Genomic DNA, 8,250 nt, shown 5'->3' with positions numbered 1-8,250 from the left:
AAACTTGATTTTGGATGGATATCTAGATTTGTTCCCTGTTTCTATAGTAAAGAAGGACCCTAGTAATTCTTTTTAGTATATACAGCCTTCCATTTTAAATCTAATTTGCCTGTAAGTACATCTAAAATGCCTGGTTCTATTCTGACTAATGATTTGAAATTTACTTTAATGGATATATTCAGTATTCAGTATCAGTGGAAAACATTTCATTAGCTTTTTCCAAAGTATATTATGCTTCTCTAATTCACTCAGAAGACAGAAGTTTAATTGACTCTCAATTAATATTTAAACTAGTAATTCTCCTAATTTTGAGTTGGACATATTGAGAACAATGAATGAAAAAAATACAAATATCCAGATCCATTTCATTGGGCAATATGACTTAAAAAAGAGAATGAGAGAGGTGGCCCTCAACTGCTCCCTCCATCATAGACCATAAAGTATGAATGAAGGAAACAATTTCATCTCCAGACATAAATACAATAAATTCCAGGATCATTGCTACATTAGGTCAGTTTAAAAATTATACTTCTAACCATGGAATATGGCTGCCCCTAATGACAAGGCCTGTCAATGCAGATTGTGTATATATATATATATATATATATATATATATATATATATATATATATACACTCCCATTTTCCATCTTTTGCATCTTTTGAAAACAGTCCTCCTAGGAAGGTGACTCTTGATTTTGTGAGTGGAATCATCTGACACACACACACACACACACACACACACACACAGACATATATTTGATTGCTGTCATAATATAATAAGAGTAATAGGATGAAGCCAGGAAGAGTATCTAGGCTTGATTTCAATGAGTTTAGACCAGTGCTTTTTCTCAGAGACATAGAGACTTGATGAGCTAGGGAATTGCTTTCACTCGAACTTCCACTCTTAATATTACATGGGGTCCCTAAGTTGCCAGAACTCCTGACCTTGGAGGTTCTCCTTTCTAGTAGAAACCACTGAAAAAGATGGAGAGAAATATAGTATAGAAATTTACCTTACCCCAGAAGGGAAAAAGGAGAGGAAAAGGGTGGGGAAAGGGGGACAGGGGGAGGGCAGGAGGGGCCGTAGGTAATAGAAAAGAGGGCAGTTCATGGGAGAAGGTAGTCAGATAAAACACAGTTTTGAAGAGGGACAGGGTGAAAGGAGAGAGAGAGAATAGAATAAATAGGGGGGAGGAACAGGATGGAGGAAAATACAACTAGCAAATGTGGGAAAAATATTGAAGCAACTTCTCTAATGGACTTATGAAACAGAGTGCAATCCATCCTAGAGAAAGAGCTGATGACATCTGAACAGAGAAGGAAGTGCATCTTTTTTCTTTTGCTTCATTTTTCTTGAGGTTTCTCTATCTTTGTGGGGGAGTGGGGGGATTATCTTTACTTTTACAAGACTCTTGTAATATTAAATATTATTTATTTTTCAATAATAATTTAAATAATTAAATAATTATTATAAATAAATACATTTTTTAAAAAAAGATGGAGGGAAAGAAGGAATATAGCTGATACTTCTCATTTTTCTCCTATATCTTTCAAGAAGCTTGAGGTAGGTACATAGTCACCAGTGTTCTGGGAAATGTTAATGACCGTCTCTCCAAAAACTCATGACACACTTTTCAGCATAATCTGAATTATTCACATTTACTCCATCACTTTCTTAAGACAAGACAATCAACAAAACAATAAATCATATCCTGAATTGCATAATTCACTGACAGCTGAGGTTTAAATGTACATTGAGAATTGAACAATCCACTCTCTGAGACAGTTTGAACTGGTTCCAGCATCCCCCCCATTCGCACTCTTAATGCAATTGAAATGATTTAGCAGAAAAGACAATCACAGCAGACAGAGGGAAAAAAAGTACAAATCAGGGTTGAGGAGAATTGAGAAAAGATCCTTGGGAGGTCTAAGACCAGACAGAAGAACACAGAGCAGATCAAGGTCAATAGCTGTAGGTTGCTGAGATGAAAAGATTTCAGTGTACATTGCCTTTGTTTCCCTTTCTTCCTTTGAGCATTGCCCAGGAAAAGTTGTCTTAGTCATGTTTCCTCTAGTTTCTTCTTCCAACCATAGCCTGGAGGAAAGGGCTTGAAGAAGAAAGAATGCAACCAACCTAAAGGGATATTGTCAACTCCTGTACCATGCTTTACTGTTTGTCCTTGTTTCAGTTCTATTGGATAATGCTAGAAAAATATGTGATCAACAAAAACAATTTTTGTCCCAGTCTGTAAGAGCATGTACACCATTGAAAGAGGAAAATATAGCTTGAGACAAAATTGAGCTTTAGCTCATTTCTGAGGGAGTTGAGGCTAGATGATTCTAGAAAAAAATCCTCATTCCAGCATTTTTGGAACAAATGTATGTTCTTTTGGCCCTTTGTCATAATCAGAGAGAAATTTAATAAGGAAATTAATTTATTAGCACAGATAGAATTGTGTAGTCGCATCCAAGTGGTATCCATTTTGGCACTGCTGCTAGCATCCAACCTGGGATGGTAGAAGAGAATTCCTTTGTTTAAATGACCTCTAGTCAATCTGGTAATCCTTTCCCTTTCTTATATTAGATAAGTCAATTCACTCAATAATGTTTTGTTAAGTTCATTCTATGTGTCAAACACTGGAGACACAAATATGGAAAAGCAAAACAGTTCCTACCCTCAATGGGGCTTACAATCAAATGGGAGAAAATAACATACCGAAGGAAACTGCAAAGTGAAGTTAGGGGGGAATTGGGAAGTTAGTGGAAGAGAAGATCCAAATCATGGGGGAATGATGAAGTCAAATACATGAAATGAAAGTGGATGAAATATGAAGAGATGGTTGGGCCCCAGATCCCTTTTCAGGGAAAGCTTTGGAAGGAGTTTTTGACTTTACTCTTCAGCCCTTTAATGAGATAAACAAAAGCTTCCGACCATAGTGATGGAGGGTGAGTATCAAAGCTGATGCAATCTTAAAGGATAAGTTTTTTGATGATGAGGTTTTCTGTTGGCATAATGGAATCCACTGCAAGGAGGGCAAACTGGCAAGCAATGAAGAAAATGAAAACAATAGCAATCCGATAAATTACTTCACAACATTAAGTCTATCTAAAATCAGAATGGATGGGCTGCCTTGTAAGAAAAATCGCTTGCCCCTAATTAGACATCTCCAAAGACTGGATAACCATTTTTTGTTTGTTGTTTTGTTGTTGCTGTTGTTAGGCAATGGGGTTAAGTGGCTTGCCCAAGGCCACACAGTGAGGTAAATTATTAAGTGTCTGAGACCGGATTTGAAACCAGGTACTCCTGACTCCAGGGCCGGGGCTTTATCCACTGGGCCACCTAGCCACCTTGGAGAACCATTTTAAGAAAGAATATTTATATGGTATCTGAATGAGATGCCCTCTGAGCTCTCTCACACCTATGAGATTCTGAGAGTTTTGAGATTAATCATATACTCTCTCTGACACAATGTATTCTTTCCCCAATCCCCAGAGATTCCATTCTTTATTTTAAATTTAAAATTTTAATAATTTTGAGTTTTAAATTTTTCCCCTTATCTTACTTCCCCCCCACCACAGAAGGCAATTTGTCTTTGCATTGTTTCCATGTTGTACATTTATCCAAATTGAGTGTGTTGAGAGAGAAATCATATCCTTAAGGAAGAAGCATAAGGTATAAGAGATAGCAAGATCAGACAATAAGATAGCAGTTTTTTTTTCTGAATTTAAGGTAATAGTTTTTGGTCTTTGTTCAAACTTCATGGTTCTTTCTCTGGAAACAGATGGTATTCTCTATTGCAGACAGCCCCAAATTGTCCCTGATTGTTGCACTGATGGAATGAGCAAGTCCTTCAAGGTTGAACATTACTCCCGTGTTGCTGTTAGAGTGTACAGTGTTTTTCTGGTCCTGCTCATCTCACTCAGAATCAGTTCATGCAAATCCCTCCAAGTTTCCCTAAATTCCCATCCCTCCTGGTTTCTAATAGAACAATAGTGTTCCATGACCTATATATACCACAGTTTGCTAAGCCATTCCCCAACTGAAGGACATTTACTTGATTTCCAGTTCTTTGCCACCACAAACAGGACTGCTTTGAATATTTTTGTACAAGTGATGTTTTTACACTTTTTTCATCATCTCTTCTAGGTATAGACCCAGTAGTGGTATTGCTGGATCACAGGGTATGCACTTTTTTGTTCCCTTTTGGGCTTAGTTGCAAATTTCTCTCCAGAAAGGTTGGATGAGTTCACAGCTCCACCAACAGTTTAATAGTGTCCCAGATTTCCCACATCCCTTCCAACAATGATCATTATCCTTTCTGGTCCTATTGTCCAGTCTGAGAGGTGTGAGGTGGTACCTCAGAGAAGCTTTAATTTGCATTTCTCTAATAAATAATGATTTAGAGCAATTTTTCATATGACTATGGATTGCTTTGATCTCCTCATCTATAAATTGCCTTTGCATATCCTTTGACCATTTGTCGTTTGGGAAATGACTTTTTTTTTAAAAAAAATTATGACCCAGTTCTCTGTATATTTTATAAATGAATCTTTTGTCAGAAACATTTATGGATTCTATATCATATACATATGCTCTCATATATTTGTATATGTTATATCTCCTGATCTATCAATTAATAGGCATGTATTCCATATATGTGCATATATTACATATGTGTATCTGTATCCATCATTCTATCATGTTTGTTTATCCATGGTCTGTCTCTATATCTGTCTCTCTATCTATCCATTCATCCATGTAACTATCTATCCATCTATTTATCTGAATAGATGCCTATCATTTAACTATTGATTGATAGATGTATGTATATTTTATTTTAATTTTCCTTCCTTTCTTTTTATCCTTAGCATAGAATTACTCTACTAGCATCAGAGTATGCATGATCAATGAGTTGATGATGTAGTTTTGTGCATGCCTCTTAATCTCAGAACATGAAGAGTGGCCAGATCTAAAACAATTAAAGCTTCATCAATAAAGGGAAAACATTAAATGCTTGCAAGCAAAGTCTGGCAAAATAGCAGCACCAAACGCAACTACCCAATATTCACACACTTTCTGTTTCTCCTACTTACCCATGCAGAGGTCACCAGCAGTGCCAACAGCTTGTCTACTTCATGTAATAATCTCCACATGTAGTTACCTTGACCTTCATGGGAGTCATCTGATCTGAACTCCCCTTTTCATGGTCTTTCTCTTCCAACCCAGAACTAACAGAAAATATTCATCCTGTCCTGTCAGAAGGAATAAAATGAGTGCTGAAAATAGGAGTGAGTAGCTAGACAATGGGGATGAGTTAGTTTGAAGATAAGATTCTAGATTTAGAATGCTAAAGGAATCCATTTTTTTTCCTACTGAAGTTGAGAGGGGTTAAGCCATTCCAAATTAGGTCATCCCATTAATCAAATTGAGAAGACTAAGACCTCACATCCTCAGGATGCTATACTAAAGAAAAATGCTTTTAAATTCAATGAAGTGAAAGTAGGACTGAGAAATAAGGAGGGAAGTCTGATACTAAGTATTAAACATAGAACCTCCCCCTCAAAACAATGTCTGATGGACCAAAAATTAAAGAGAGATTGTTTGGGTATAAGTTTAATTTACAAGCAGAGAAATCTATAAGACTCATAAAGACAGAAGATCATAGCAGTAAGAATTCACAAAGGATCATAAGCAAATGGAGATTATATTGTACTTTAGAGGGGTGAACCAAAAAGAAACAAAGACAAATAATTTTGAATATTTCCCAGAATTCATATGATAATGGTAAGGAAGTCAAGAGTATTTCAAAAGAAGAATTAAGTAAAATATCTTGAGAGAAATTTGATCATCCATTAATTTTTTTAAAAAAGAATAAAAATATAAATTACAGAAAAGTGCCAACAGAAAAAAGGATGGAGAAGCTCTCTAAATAAACAAAAGTTCTTAAAAAGGATGTGATAGATTTGACAGAAGAGAACATAACAACAACCACCCTAGAACTATGCATGAAAATCCAGAGGCATATAGTGGTTAAAATTTAATATTAACACCACCCCAAAAAAGGATTGCCTGAACACGATTACTTTAAAGGAATTGCGTCCTTACTTCTCTGCCAATACTCAAACACATTTGAAATGCTACCAATCTGCTGTTACCTAGAGGGAGAGATATGAAGAATCCATCCATGCCTATCCAACCTAGGTGGCTTTTGTGCTATCCCACATTTTTAGAGGGCATATCCAGCTAGACTAAGAACCTTCTTCAAATTTTCCTAGAATTTCAAGAATTCCAGTGGGACATTCAAAGCAGTCAAATACTTATTCCTTCTTATCAGATGTAACCAGCTGCTGCTTTCTTCCAGTCCTACATTTCCCTAATCAGATCATGTTCTTCAAAGTTTCTTCTTTATCACAAATCGCAATTATTTTTTTTTTTTGGCAAGGCAATAGGGGGGTTAAGTGACTTATCCAAGGTCACGCAGCTAGGTCATTATTGAATGTCTGAGGTTGACTATGAACTCAGGTTCTCCTGACTCCAGGTCCAGTGTTCTATCCGCTGTGCCACCTAGTGGCCCCTCACCTGTTGCAATTTTCTCAAATGCACCATAACTTTATATTTTCCTCACTATGATACTAATTTTTAATTCTTTAGAATCTGTTATGTTCTGTGGTATTCAAATATCGTTGTAATAGGGATCTGATGCATGTCATGGTGCCTCCGTCGTCACTTCTTTATGAGGAAAATCCGGGGTGCAGCGGCCGCCGCCGGGGAGACGAGGGCACCTAGCCCTGGGCTGGTACAGCGAGGACGGGCATGTGCCTCTCCGGCCCGGCGGCCCTCCTCGCGCCGGGTCTCGCCCGCCACCATGTCCGTCCGTCACGGTGGAGCCGGAGTCTGAGGACGCTGACCCCCGGGGCAGCCCATGTACTTGGAAATTCGAAATCAGTCCCATGACTGCCCTCATAAAGTGGCGAAATCTCCAGAAAATCGAAATGGGAACAGATACAGAGATGCCAGCCCATAGGATCCTGGTCGTGTTAAACTGCAAAATACTGAAAATGATTATCTCAATGCCAGCTTTGTTGCCACAGAAGAGGCACAAAGAAATTGTATCTTAACACAGGGCCCCCTTCCTGATACATGTTGTCACTTTTGGCTTAGGGTATGGCAGCAAAAGTCCAAAGCAGTTGTTATGCTAAACCAAATTGTGGAGAAAGTCAAATGTGCCCAATACTGGCCAACCAAAGAAGACCGAGTGATGCTGTCTGAAGAGACAGGATTCTGTGTGAGGCTACTGTCAGAAGCCGTCAAATCAGATTATACAGTACATTTACTAAAATTAGAAGATATTCATAGTGGTGAGACCAGGATAATATCTCACTTTCATTCTACTATGTGGCCAGATTTTGGAGTCCCTGAATCACCAGCTTCATTCCTCAACTTCCCATTTAAAGTTCGAGAATCTGGTTCCTTAAATGCTGAACATGGACCTGCAATAATTCACCGTAGTGCAGGCATTGGTCGGTCTGCTACATTTTCATTAGTTGGTACCTGGCTTGTCTTGATGGACAAAAGAGATGATCTTTTTCTGTTGATATTAAACAAGTATTACTGAATATGAGAAAATATCGAATGGGACTTATTCAGACTCCAGAACAACTGAGATTTTCATATATGGCTGTAATAGAAGGAGCAAGATTTATAATGGGAGATTCAAAGATATAGAAGCTGTGGAAAGAACTTTCCAATGAAGACGAGGCACCAAACTATGAGCATTCACCACCTCATCCAGTAATGACTGAAAAGTATAACAGAAATAAGATGGGGTTAGAAGATGAACAAAATGACAAAGTAAACCTTACAGAACTCTCCACCAAGATGCAAGCTACAATAGAAGAGAACACTGAAAGTGCTTTTCGGAAACATTATCAAGAGGACTGAAAAGCTCATACAGCTCAAAAGGTGCAGCAGATGAAAGAGGCTCAGTGAGACTGAATGAAAAAGAAAAAGGCCAAGACTGACTGACACCTAAATCTCCATGATCTGTGAATGTTCTGAAGCTATATGTTTTGAACCATTGACACGCAAAGCAAGACCTGAAGCCCTCTCCAGGAATCAAAGTGAGGTTTGATAAATCTCTAGAATGCCTCACAGTTGTCTGTTTACAACGTAAACTATACATCCAAGGGATAAAGAGCACCCACCAGCAAGAAGACTTTGCAAAATTTATAAATCTGATGTATTAAG

General features: G+C 37.7%; 1 pseudogene; it reads left to right on the top strand.

Annotated features, from left to right (window-relative positions):
- Positions 1-6,706: 6,706 nt before the first annotated feature.
- Positions 6,707-8,035, top strand: LOC141508198 (tyrosine-protein phosphatase non-receptor type 2 pseudogene; annotated as a pseudogene).
- The last annotated feature ends 215 nt before the right edge of the window (positions 8,036-8,250 follow it).

The sequence above is a fragment of the Macrotis lagotis genome, chromosome 1 (genome assembly GCF_037893015.1).
Source record: "Macrotis lagotis isolate mMagLag1 chromosome 1, bilby.v1.9.chrom.fasta, whole genome shotgun sequence".
NCBI lineage: Eukaryota > Metazoa > Chordata > Mammalia > Peramelemorphia > Peramelidae > Macrotis > Macrotis lagotis.
This window is presented reverse-complemented; position numbering and strand designations above follow the sequence as displayed.